General features: G+C 38.7%; 1 protein-coding gene across 4 annotated transcripts in view; it reads right to left on the bottom strand.

The window, feature by feature from the left end:
* The window catches only part of MCF2L (MCF.2 cell line derived transforming sequence like), a 106,512-nt gene that overhangs the window by 79,926 nt on the left and 12,802 nt on the right, over window positions 1-13,784 (bottom strand). The window contains exon 1 of one of the 4 annotated variants that reach the window (XM_061996916.1): window positions 4,903-4,921. The exons of the other annotated variants lie outside the window; for them this stretch is intronic. The gene's annotated coding sequence lies outside the window, so the exon portion shown is untranslated. Of the gene's footprint in view, window positions 1-4,902; window positions 4,922-13,784 lie in introns of those variants that run through there. 4 annotated transcript variants of the gene reach the window in all.

Here is a 13,784-nt window from a genome sequence, read left to right as displayed (position 1 = left end):
TTAATGCCCTGAGAAAATTATTATGGGAATTTTGCTTTCTAAGTACTTAAGCTTTGCAAAGAAGGGGAATTCTTACAAATTTGGAAATCAGAAAGATCAAGTCTAAATAGAAGAACTGTATGCAAATTATGGGATTCGTCTTCAGTGTGGCTTAAGAATTAACAATGCAGTCACACAGCTTAAACACATATGCTAAAGTGGACATCTTTGCGGGCAACTAGATGAAAGATTCTTCTCCACCAAAACCACTTGCTTTCAATCCTCTTTCTGCATAAAAACACGTATCTCAAAGCATGTCCCAAAGCATTGACTGAAAACTCAATACAGAGAGAGGACCAGCTGCATGAATACTTGGCAACTCTAGTAAACAGAATGCTGCTTTTCTGTCATCTTCTGGAAGCACTGTAAGATTTTAAACAATGCTTGACTTTACTCTCAATCTGAAAATGAAAATCACTGTTATTAAACAACCAGGTGGCAAAATCTAATTGCTCATTGTACATATCTATCCTGGAGAAAAATTACACTTCCTTTACTCAAAAAGGATTACCAATACATACAGTTACAGTACAAGCCTACACAGCACACTGCATGGAACACTGGAAATGACTTGATGTTAATCACAGCATTAGGTTGCAGCACTAACCATCGTGAAGTTGTCACTAAATCATTTGGGTTAGAAGGGACCTTAAAGATTATCTAGTCCAATCCCCCTGCCATAAGCAAGGACATCTTGCACTAGATCAGGTTGCTCAGAGCCCTGTCCAACATGACATTGAATACTTCCAGGGATGAGGCCTGCACAACTTCTCTGGGCAACCTGTTCCACTGCCTCACTATCCTCTCATTGTAAAAAAACCCCAAAACTTCCTTGTATCTAACTTAAATCTACCCTCTTTCACTCTAAAATCAGTGCTACTTGCTCTGCCACTGCAGGCCCTGCTGAAATCTTTCCTGTATTTATGATTTCAACAATATGGAGGATGGCTATAACAATTTCTAACAAATAATGTGTTTTACAGAGCTCTGATATAAGTATACTTTTCCATAGATGTGTACATCTATAAGCTAATGTTTGGAAGGGGATGTGAAGCACTTCATGGGTGTAAGAGAAAGAAGAGCTAAGTGTTCATGAAGTGGCTTATATGGATGGAGTTGAGCACTTGTTTTCTGCTAAGACCCATTTACTTGCAGCTGCTGCAAACTTTCCAGTTCTTGGAACTCTGACTACAGATGACTTACAAGGAAGTCATGAGTTCATAACTAAACCGGCTATACCACCTTACTATACAGATGAGAGAGTTGTTGACAATGCAGTCTGAAGTACCATGGCTTACTGCCCAGTACTATTAAAGAGATGAAATCCATCACATGTTTCTCTAAAGTAATGCTGATATTAACTGCCTCAGGTATTACAGAGGCAGGATATGGTTTGGTATCTCTCACGGGCAGCTAAAGAGTCAGGTCTGCTGCTCACATCCAGCATTTTGCAGGCAGTATGATAGAGGTTTGGCTAGAGCCTTCCTTTCCATTGCCTTATAAATCCCCATATTCACTTGTTTTAGGTCTCAAATTAAGCATCCATTCACATCTCATCTGAGAATTTGGCTCATAGCTGTAATGACTGATTAAATTTTACTAAATAAAGCTCTGGCCCTGTAAGAAAGGAGTTATTTTTGACAGAAAGTGATTGTGTAAACAAAATGAAGGAAGATATGAATTCTTGGATTTATTTCAGTGTCTTGTCTGGAAAAAAAAAGATTCTGTTTCCATAAATGCAACAGTCTAACTGGATGTTACCTCCGTACTGAGAGGTTGCTTTGCTGGGCTTTAAGTCAAAAGATTGACAGCTTTCACATACAGTGAAAGTACTTAAGCTTCCTGGAATAACAACAACAAATCTCTATCTTGTGTGTGCCAAATACAAAGTAGACATGTATTAAAATAGTTACAACTTGCTGTTTTTTAAGAGAAGCCATGGTCCACAAGTTGTCTCCAGTGAAACCCAAAGTCCTTGCTTAGAACTTAAAACCAACAAAACCCTGTCATATTCAAACTGAGGATACATCATTGGTTCTGAATTAGATGACCTTATTCTCATGTAACTGAGCACAAAAACAGAAAGTGAGACTGAACTTTGCTTGTTATAATTCCTCAGGCTCTGTGGAACCCTTTTATAAAGGTTTATAAAAGCCAGGGTTTTTAAAAAACACCATGAGTGACTGTTCTTCCATTTTCAAAGTCTTTGTGTCTTCTGCACTAAACAGAAATGCAGTAGGGCTGCGTTTTGAAGAGAAAAGCCATGTAAATGAGAAACAAATCTCTGAATATATGATGCTTAAAGAAATGCCTGAGACATAGCATCTATAAAAGCATTTGAGGAAACAACCCTAAAGGCTCCCTTCATTTCAAGGTAAGATGGTAATGATGAGAGGCTGAATCTCTCATACGCCACGTGAAGAGATGAAAGAGCAACTTTTGACCTTGAGCTTCTCTTTTGGTGGGTATTCTCATCTGACTTCACTGGATAATCTGCTCCTTTGAGACTGAAGTCAAGTTAGAATAAAGAAACAAAAAGCCAAATGAAAAAAAAAAAAAAGAGTCATATTAGTGGTTTTAAGATGGGGATTTACTTTTAAAAAACTGGCCCTAGGGTGAATGACACCACCGAGGTGCTCTGTAGAAATTTGGAACATTTATTTTAAAGGACACTAACACTTTTTAGAAGGGAGGTAGTGTCTTTACTGAAACTTTGCACAGGAAAGGGATGAGAGGCAACAGTCAGATGCTGCAGCATGGGAAAATCCAGCTGGATGCGAGGGAAAAAAATCACCATGAGAAGAGCCAAGTGCTGGAACAAGCTGCCTAGCAAGGCTGAACTATCTCCACCTTTGGAGATATACAAAACTCAGACTGAGAAACTTCATTTAAAGCTCATGTTGCCTGGAGTAAATGCAGGACTAGGTGGTACCCAGGGTCCCTTCCAATCTAAGTTTTTCTGTAATTCTGAAGGAATTCCCTGGTGAGAAGTTCCTAAATCGGTCTCACAATCTTGTAAAGAAAAGAGAATTTTCCAACACAGATATTGTGGCCTTACAACAAACACCCACAAACCAAATTGTGTACTAAATTCAGTATACTGATTTTTAAAATGAATACAGGATAGGGTAAAATTCAGTTATGATGACAGAGTTGCTGAATCTCAGGCAAGTAGAATCTGTCTACAACCATGTATACATTATATGACTTTTCTGGAAAACAAATGTAAAACAAACTAGAAAACCAAGGCAAACGTTTTTCCAAAGCAAAGAGGAAATATCACAGGGTCATGGTGAAATTCTTCTGATTGTAAAAAAAAAAAATCCAGCTAGTAATTTGTTTCACAAGAGCTGTTCAAATCCTTCCAGAAGGGCCCTATGTCAACAACTAACAGCTTCATAGGAATAGAAACTATCATTTAGTAGCAGACTCCTTCCGCTGCAATACTGTAGCTCTGAGAAGATCACATCATGCCTGTCTCGATAGGCAAATATGCATGATACTGACTTGCCTTACCTTCCTCTGTTCAGATACAGCTTTGGCATGTTAACACTGAGCTGTAACTAACTGTGGTTCATCCACTGCCCCATTTGTTCCCCAACAGGCGACTCCCAAGTGTGGTGCCTGACTCTGGCAGCTGAAGGGAGCACCTTCTTTGCAAATAAGGCCAAAAGTGCCAGATTTTAAGAACAGTCCCCTCAATTCTAAGCTCACATAAAAGACTTCTGCTGGTAATTCTCTTTTCACATTTCCCTTATCTACAGAGAAAAGTAGGAGAATCTCCATGGTGGATCCTCCATGAGATCCCATACCTTGCAGAGAGCCTGCTGATTCCTGGGGATCCATGGCCACAGATGAGCAGCACTGGCTTCACATCCCACTACTGTAACACTCAAATCATGTCAGAGGCTTTTAGTCTTGCAATGTACCTACAAGATGGCATCCCCATATGGATCTTGAAAATCAGAACCAGCACTGCTCACAACTACCTACACAGTCTTAAAGTAAAAGAGAGTGATTCAAGTGCTGCACCCATATCCCAAACATGTCCTCTCTTCTCAGTTTGCCTATCCTTTTTGCCATCTCCCTACCCTGGCTCCCAGACATGGATTGACAAAGGAATTCCCCAAGATGACATTGTTTTCCATTGGCATTTTCATAGGGTTGAGAATTTTCTCCCCTCTGTTGCCTGCAGACACAAAAAATACCCCATACAACACTCCAGAGACAAAAGAAAGAACAGTGTCAGGGAAATGGTTGACTCTTCCGTAAACTTTAAACACAAAAATCCTTCAACAGTTCTCTGGAAAGGAACTATCTTAGGCACACTGCATATGCCCACATGAAGTGATGGCAGTCAATAGATGAGAATCAAGCCCTGGTAGTTTGCAACAAAAGCAGCCCTGGTCATTTATTTCACAACAATCAAATACAAATCAAAGTCCCGCTTCAAACTTGGCAACTTACTCAAATAGTCCTGGCATGGTTACATATGCACCAGCGTGATGTGACACAGAACACGCCCTGCTTCTCTAGTTTAAAACACAGTCACTCTCTCAAACAATAATCAGCTGTTTCCTATATCCACTCCTCCCCTCTCAGCTCAGATGAAGATGCAGGTAAGGACCAAAAGTTACTCAGACTGCTTAATTCCTCCACCCTTTTCATCTGGCTAGCCTCACCTTTTTTAAGTCTTTCATTCATTTCTCCTAAACAGCATGTCCTTTGGTATTACCCCAGTAACACAGAGCACTACTGAGAGGCAGAGTACTCAGACCCACATGCTGATAATTTAATTAGTAAAACTAATTAAAGATTAGTAAGAAAAAAACACCCTTTACTTAGGAAACACCCTTTACATACCTGTTTCATTTAAATTTGACTTTTCAAAAGTAACAATATTGGAAGATTAAACACCAGTCAGTCCATGGACTCAGTGCTCTTTCTCTGGTCCTCCTCTGCAGTAGCCACATATACCAAAAGCAGGAAACAGAACTAGAAATGTGAATTCAAACACCAGAATAAGGAAGCAATTTTTGCTTGTCCCCATTCCACAAAACACGCTTTCAGTTTTGCAGTGAACTGTAGCTCCACTATTAACAGCAAATAATATCTCCACTATTTCATTATAACTTAACAGAAACAACATTCCTATAGAAAACTCCGACTGAAGGAATTTAAGACATAATGCATTTTAGATTAGCCCTCCTATACTAACAACTAGGGGATGCCAAACTGTATGCTGCAAAAGAAACTACGCTTTTTCCTCCATCTCAAATAGAGATCAGGAGAAATTATGTATCTGAAATTTACACAAAATGCAATGAATTGAAAAATAAAACCTGCTGTAATTCAGGAACAGCGGAATAGCTCTCTGCAATGAGTGAATTCTCCTTGTAAGCTTTAGCAGTGGTTCTGATCACCGTAATCACTGCATGAGTGAATCTTGAACAAAGTACCTTCCATGTAAAATACAGGAATACATTCAGAGAATACATTCAAGAAATATATCCACAAATAAAAGGACACACTGCAAATTTACACAAGGACAGAGCACACACCCCCATAACAATGAATTATGTTTATGCACGAATGTACACAAAAAGAGTATAACTTCTGGCTTTGTACTCAAACACATCCCGTTTTCCTCAGTAGGATACTGTTATCCGACAGAGCTCCTGCCCAACCTGCAATCATGTAACTAAGGAAATTTGAAAAACTAGACACACCTGTGCTGTTCTTCAGAAGAAGCCACAATTCAGCAATATCTTTGTAGAGCAAGGAGATCAGGCTTAAGGTCATGTTGCTTCTAATCGATTTAGTGCAGAATAGTTCGGCAGACAGTGACCTATTTATCCGTGAGCCTGTCTTCAGTGCAAAATGAGAGCGCAAAACTCCATCTTTCAGTCAAAGCCAAGCCACCGGGGACACAATACCCTTCTTCAAATTACATGCAGAGCAACTGTGCCTGTCAGCAGGCTCAGAGGTCCTCTGAAAGGCTAGTTGGTTCCTGGTTCTCTTCCTGGATAAAGCATTGGCATGCATTAGATGCAAGCTGTTTGCTTTAAATGTGAACACATGTACTGTTCAAACATTATCAGAGCATTAAAAAATTCATCCTAAGTGTGCCCTGTCAAGAACTTCCCTTTAAGAGCTCTGGTTTTAACAAATAATGATCCAGTAAATCCATCACTGTAATTTTTTTCTAGCATCCACCCCTTCTCCACACAGGGAAATTAACTGCTCAAGGGGCAGATGTCATTTTCCAATAAGCCTTTGGTTAGAAAGTTTCCCAGAAATGCATCCAGCGTTTCCTATCTGTGAGGGATTTGTCACCCACATATCTTTGGCGGAACCAAACTGGGATGTTTTCCTTGGTGGTAAACCCATCAAGCACCTGTTTCCTGTTCAAAGCAGCAGGAACCGCCAAAAGAATATACATTTTAACTTACAAAGTCACGTCAGTAGAATATGCACAAATATTATTTGTAAGAAAATGCTAAGTAAGGCAACAGATAATAAAATCAACTACAACTAAAATATTTCATATGATCTTCCGGACACGAATGCTTGGCTGTCTTGCTTTACTTAATCCCTTAAAGTAATTGTCCAGTGGTGGACTGTTAATTAATACACTTGAGGTTAGTTACTGGCAGTCCAGACTCACTCATACAAAGAGCAAACCAATTAGTGGGAGTGACAGCAACAAACATATGAAAACAAATGGATTGTTTTTTCCTCACTTTGTGGTGTTATAAGAGCCTTTTCCCAACAAGAGGGGTCAAGGAAAGAGGACAGTGAGGATAAAAAGCTTGGATTGACGGTTACATCTGTTCACAAAATCCCATTTGCAGATGGGAAAAAGCTCAGTTTCTGCTTCGGCATGCCCGGTCATCAACTAAATCCCATAAAAACAAACCCAAACAATCTCAGGTCACCCACAGACCACATCAGAGGTTATTCTCTGAAGTACTCCATATTTGTGGTCTCAGCACTCATCTGCCACAGGGTAGGAACTGTTGATAATCCCAGACCAGTCAGCTGTAGTACAATAAATCTACCATCGTATCAAGCATCTCTATGCAGTGCATGGCACTAAAACGTGACATGAAGAATACAATTGAGGTAATTTCATTTAAATTCTGCTATTTCATTTTGGGGCCCATTACATTTTGCACTATGTCAAAACACAAGAGTTTCTTAAGCAATATCAGATATTTTTAGTTACAGGTGCATTTAAAAGAAATAACATTCTTTAGAAATGTTTTAACTGTTCTGTATTTTACAAGGTCATTGTTAGCATACTGGACTTTGAAAAGAGTTCAAAATTAGTGAATGAGTCTTCACATCACTCCCACAAGTCATGTAAATATCCACACATGTGAAAGCTGAGACGGGAGTAAGTGACCTCTCTTGGATCAGGTAACAGCACCTGTTGCAACATCAGAAACAGGATCTACGTCTCGGCTCTAAGTCCATACTCCTCCTTCCCAGGACAGTCACCTAACCAGCTCAGTGGAGGTGCACACTCCTAGATCAATATCTTGACTTGTTGTCCTCCATAATCACAATTCATAGTATTTTAGTTCTAGCTCCTGCCTAACAAATGTGTATAGGAAGAAGAGCCTCAGAGCAGCTAGAAATCCTACTACATATGATATACCATATGTAAGTATACACACTGATATTCATTTCTTACTTAACACACCAAGCCAGACTCAAACATTTGCTAGTGAGAGTCCTCACCAATATGCCTGGCTGACTAGATATGACTGATAACAGGGCTTTGCTGTCACCTGCAACATAGCATGTAGAAAACCTAACCCTTGTTATCTGAAGTTTTACACAATGATAAAGTAGATATAGGAGTGCTTTCCAAACAGACAAAGAGAGGAAGAGGAAGTTTTATGGCCTTCTGTCAGAGATTAAAACCAAGTTAAAGAGGAGCTACGCCCTTCTTGGAAAGGTATCACCCTCATCTACATCCATTCAGTAAGAGACAGGAACCTGATAATTTGGCAAGCTGGTTACTTCCTATAGAAAAATTAAAAATAAAAACATGAAAGTAAAAGATTAAAAAGAACTACCTATGTCTGTTGGTTGTGTTTGTTCTCATTGTCAAGACAGAGAGGAACTATAAACCCTTGTATTAATCACCACTGCCTGTTCCAGAGCTCCTTCATATGGTGAACATGAAGGACATGTGGAAAATCACCTCTCAACAAGCCTTCAGATTTCACAGTGAACAAAACAGTGGAACAGGTAATTCATGGGAAAAACAAGTACTAGACTAAAAATAATTTCAATTTCTCAGCCTAGTGTAACATATACATGTCATATCTGTCCTCCGAGCTCCCACCTAACTCCCTCCTTCCTACTCAAATCTCCAAAATCCACAGTTATGTATGTTTCTGCTGGATGACTCAAGATCTAATAATGACTATGGCTAAGAGCACCAAAATATGGCACTGTTTGTTTCAACCCGGCTATCCTTCAATAATAACTTACTAGACCTACTGTCACCCCCCACTTTCAGGAACCTGAATATCATTAGACTGAATACATGTGAAGACATGGGAGAGCTCCCTGTGCCTCAGCTGTGCAGAATGTGTCTGTGGAAACTGGCTTCAGCTGCGTGGCTAAATGGTATTTCAGACAAAGATGGGATTTTTTCCTCCCCTAGCAGTTCTATTCAGTAGAAAAAGCTTAACATTTCACTGGGATAGAGATGCTACAGGGTCCTGTGAAATACTCTTGTGAGAAAAGAGGGCTCCAGCCTCTTTTTAATCAAATGTCTTTTTATATTAGCACTCTATTTTGAAGTGTATGCATGGAGAAAACATTTGTTCCATGGTTATAATAGCTGGTCTCCTTGCTGCATGCTTGAGAGAAGAGCTGCAAGAAAGAACAAACAAGTAGAAGCACAAAATCCTTCCCTGGCCTTCATGATGCACTTTTAAATGCAACCAGAGAGGAAAATTGTGTTTTATGGGTATGCATGTTAGCAACAAGACTTAAGGACAAATTTAAGTTCTACTAAAATTCCTAAGAGCAACAGCTCTCCTAAGAAAATCTGCGTGGGCACATGTGTATTTATTTATAAATGTAAGGAAATAAATCTCAACTCCACTCAGGCTCCATGTTCAGGTTTAGCTATCCCTGCCCCATCAGCATGAGCTGTGAGTGACATACCCCAGCCTACATAGCAGGGGAAAATGCTGTGTGAAAAGCTGTTAAAAGATGAGTGCAAAGTCAATTGAGGGTAAAAGGCTGTGTCATCTTGGTTTTAATAAACCCAGAGAAGGAAGCTATGACTGCACTCTAAATATATAAGATATTGTACCTGCTTAATAAAGCACATGCATGGTAAAGTTTGGTAAGTTCAACATGAAAGTAGTATTATTATTCCATGGATTTATACTTCAGGGGTGCGGTACTTAGCAAAAAGCACATCAATACAATGATGTGGCACTTTATGTGATTCAGCATGACAAAAGCTATCCTTATAGGATCATCTTTAGGGTAATGTAAATGTATACTCTAAAAAAAAAACCTAGCAAAATACATCTAACTCACACCTGTAACTGCAGAATTTATAATTAAGTAGAGTTTTGAAGACAGTGAGTAATTTGATGCATAATCTGTTGGCATCTAGTTGAGCATACTAGACTATTTAAGAGTCCTATTAATTTTCTCTTTCTAATCCTTCTTTATGGTTTTTTTCCAAAGAAAAAAGTGCAACAGAAGTTCAATTCCTTTAGAAATCATTAAGCATTCACAATTTCCAATCTGTCTGGTTTACATCAAGAGACTGCAAAGCATTAAAATGAGTTTATACATGCATTACACATACACATATAAACATATGCGTGTGTATACATCAATTATACAAAGAAGCTTGTTACAATTCCATGCAGCAACAAAAGGTAACCTGTTTTGACACTGCTTCAGTATTTTTCAACTTGGACGCTAGTTTACCAAAAACCAGATCCTTGTATCACATCCAATCCTAAATTTAAGCAAGCACAAGCAACCAAAACTTGTGGTCAGAAAAAAAGCAATAAAAACTGCTATCTCTGAAGAAAGACATTCTTTCCACAAAGATGAGCATGCTGGCAGTACCAATAGTTGCTGAAATAATTAGCAGTTAAGGATGCTCTTCAATTAATAGGATGAACCCTGCCTTATCTTTCAAAGAGATGTGGTCAGGAAGAAACATATGAAAAGGTGCTGAGAAATTACCTCTTGAAAGTACACTTTGGACTGTACAATGATAAACTTGAAAGCTTCAAGTTTACACATCCCTACACTAGGTATCCAGGCAGTAAAGCAAAAGAACACTCGAGTAATTTTTAAGGAAGTGTAACACTCTGTCAAGGATGACACTTCTCCAACCTCGTGACTACACTTAGAGGTTCTCCCCAAAACCATGACAGAAGCCTGGACATGGAATGCAGTTCTTACACTTGTGTTTCAATTTCCAATTGAAAATCACATCCTTCTGACAATCTGTAAACTGAATATTAATGTATTTATATTTTCTATTTATATGTCCTTTCTAAACAAGCTCCCCTACAAGTATTTAATCATAGGCCTCTCCTTCACCACGTTGCAGCATTTACTGAAATCTCAAAGACATGAAAACTGTACTTCAGGTTGAATTCAATCACACAGGAGTTAGTAGTATAACACTTTATCCTGCAATGTTTGGTCACAGTGCCACCTGTTCACAGCTGCAAAAGCCAACAAAGAAATGGATGTGACCTTTTTAACTTCACAATAAGCAGCAGTACTCTGTAAGCAGTGCCTGCAGTGAGATGTGGCTACTTGGACTGCATTTGAGTGAGGTAAAGACGACTCTTGGGTCTGCAATGAAGTTGTCTGTAGTGATATTCAAAATACAGGAGACAGAAGACTGGAGTCTGATAAGAATTGAAAACTGTACTTAAAGGTGGAAACCAAATCACCACTAACATTAGATAAAAGGTAGGACTAAAATTCGGGAAAACCAAGAGGGTGAGAACCATTTTTATAGCAGCAATGCGATTAAAGGAGTAAGTGGAGGATATAAGAAACAGAAATGGATATGGAGTTTAATGGTGGCAAAAAGGAGAACCCAACAGTGAGGTCATTACAACAAATTAACTGTTGTGCCACAATCACAACTATATTTATAGTTAAGTTATAAAATATCACTTTGTCAGCAATAGGAAACTCTTTTAATGACTCTTAAAGTACAAAGAATCATTTTTTCCCCCCGATTAGCAAAACAGCCAGGAAGCAGAAAATCTCTCAGGTCAAAAATTGTTGGAGAATTGGTTCCAACAAAAATATCAGATGCTCCTGTAACACTGATGAACATGGATAAAGTCTGCAAAACTATTTATTACAAAGGAAGGAAAAGAACATTTGGAGAAATCATCATTCCCCAAAATCCTGAAAGAGCAAGCAGGACAGAGAGAAGAGAAATCTGCTTTTGATCAGAGACAAAATTAAGAGACAGAAAATAATAATTCCATCACATCTCCAAAATAATCAGTTGAGGTGGGTTTGAACAAATTAGCTATATTTCAGTAGAGGAGGATCATTCATAGCTCCAAATGAAATGGAAAAAAATAGGGCTATTAAATCATCTCAGTTAATCTGTCACTTTAGATCACAGAGTATAGGCAAAATCCTTCAGAGTTGGCCACAAACCTTAAGTCTGCATTAAACCTTAAGTGCTGTATTAGGTATGACTCACATTGCTGTAAGGTCACACTTGAAAATGGTCAAACCTACCTAACCAACAGGATAAAAATGACAATGTCTGCTTAACAGCTTCTTACTTTTTTAAGATAGTTTTAATTTTGACTCATGATTTGGAACTTTTGTGGCCAAGGGATGCAGGCTGCAGCAAGTTGCTTGTGGCTGTGCAAGCCACCAAGTCTCCACACATGAGAAAACTGTGAAAAAATACTAGCAAACACGTCAAGTAATCCTCAAAACTCATCATTCCCTCCACTTACAGGTTCTCAAAATAGTATCTCAATTTCTCCCATTGCCAAACCTTTCACCCTCCTGGGCTTCAACAAGCTCCATCATTTTCTCAAGAAGAGACGTAACATCAGCAAAGAATAACCAAAGATTCTGCACTATCAAAAAGAAAAAGCAGAACAAAAACACTTAGACTAGCTTCTTTTGGACAGTTAACATGGGGAACTGCTTCAGGTTCTTGACAGAAATTCAATTCCTTTGAATAAAGAAAATACCAACTGTCACAAGATTGCAAACTACATTACCCCTTGCACTTAGCAGTGTGATGTTCTTGGTTAAATTTAGTCAATGAAGAAAAGACAAAGATCATATTGTTTGCTCTCTGTAGAAAGACAAAACACACAATCATACCTGACTTTTTTACTTTGTAGATGCAGGATTTTACTATATCATTTTAAAAAGGCAGTAATCTCTTTAACAAAATATTAGTTCAAAAAAGAATTCTAACCCTGAAAATAGCTTTTCTGACATCCATAAACAACTGCAGCACAGCAGATGTAACTTTGTCCTCTTTCCAGTCTCCAGGAAGCAAACAGGAAACCTATACCCTTACCTGATTAAAAAAGCAGCCAGTCCCTGAGATTTTAATCAACCTAAAGCAACAGACATTTTCCCTCTTTTCCAGTTTCCTGGGATGCTTCCTGGCTCATTCAGGATAGCAATATGAAGACAAAGCTTTTTAACAGCAGCATTGCCCTCATTTTCCACATTAAATATTTCTACTTGCCCTATTACTATATTTACTTTCGGCCTAGGTGTGACAGCTGAGGCATGGTTGTGGATTCAAACAACGAAACCACTCCTCTGACAAGAGCAGTTTATTAGCATTAGCCTCAAACTTCAGAAGGCAGGATTTTTCAGCATGCCTCAAAAACCTTCACACTATTTTGAGATCAGCTGTAACAAAAATAGATGCAGGAGCCATGCAAGAGATACAATTATGCAAACCTTTTGCTAACAAGGAGGAAAGACCTATAAAAACTTAGCAACCCATCACATTCATCTCTTAACTTCCACTGATTAGGAATTTTGTAATTAACAGAAAGCAAAACTTCCAGAGTACCTCCTCTTTTTGCAAGTCTAGGTTAACACCTAACTACCAAAAGCTTTTGAAACAGTTTTGTGTTTCCTCTCCTTGCCAGATGAAGAATGAGGATGTAAAGAAGGGTGAAATAAAGGCCAAAGAGCAAATTCCACTTGTTCTGACAAAAAAAGCAGCTGAACTAATGCCCATGAATCTCACAAGAGACAACTCAGACACAACCTGCAGCCATTCTTTCTGCTCTTCCTCTTGCTGCCTCTGCAAAAATTGCATTTCATTGCCACCAGCTTCTGCCTTATCAAGTGTGTACCTGATTAGTTCAATGCAATTTTAACTCAGCCCTTAACCTTGTATTTGCACTAAGCAAAAAACACAGGGCAAGTGGATTAAAGGTGAGGGCACTCTTTGTAATTCCCTGAAACAGGGTAGCAAAAAATAAAGTCTTCTCAATTAAGACCTTGTCCTGCAACAAATCTTTGAAGTATTTAAATATGTCTTTCTAAGATTTTATGTCCTTAGCCAAAAGCCTACATCTCTCCTTACTCAAGCACAGAGCATCCTGTGACTGCTGCTGTATTGATCTTCACATTACAGCAGTCTAGCCAATTGTGAACATGCATATACACCTTGTTTTAGGACATGAAACACACAATACTGAGGATAACAA

The sequence above is a fragment of the Colius striatus genome, chromosome 1 (genome assembly GCF_028858725.1).
Source record: "Colius striatus isolate bColStr4 chromosome 1, bColStr4.1.hap1, whole genome shotgun sequence".
In the NCBI taxonomy this organism is placed as follows: Eukaryota; Metazoa; Chordata; class Aves; order Coliiformes; family Coliidae; genus Colius; species Colius striatus.
Note: the sequence above shows the minus strand (reverse complement) of the source record. Positions and strands in the feature narration are given on the sequence as shown.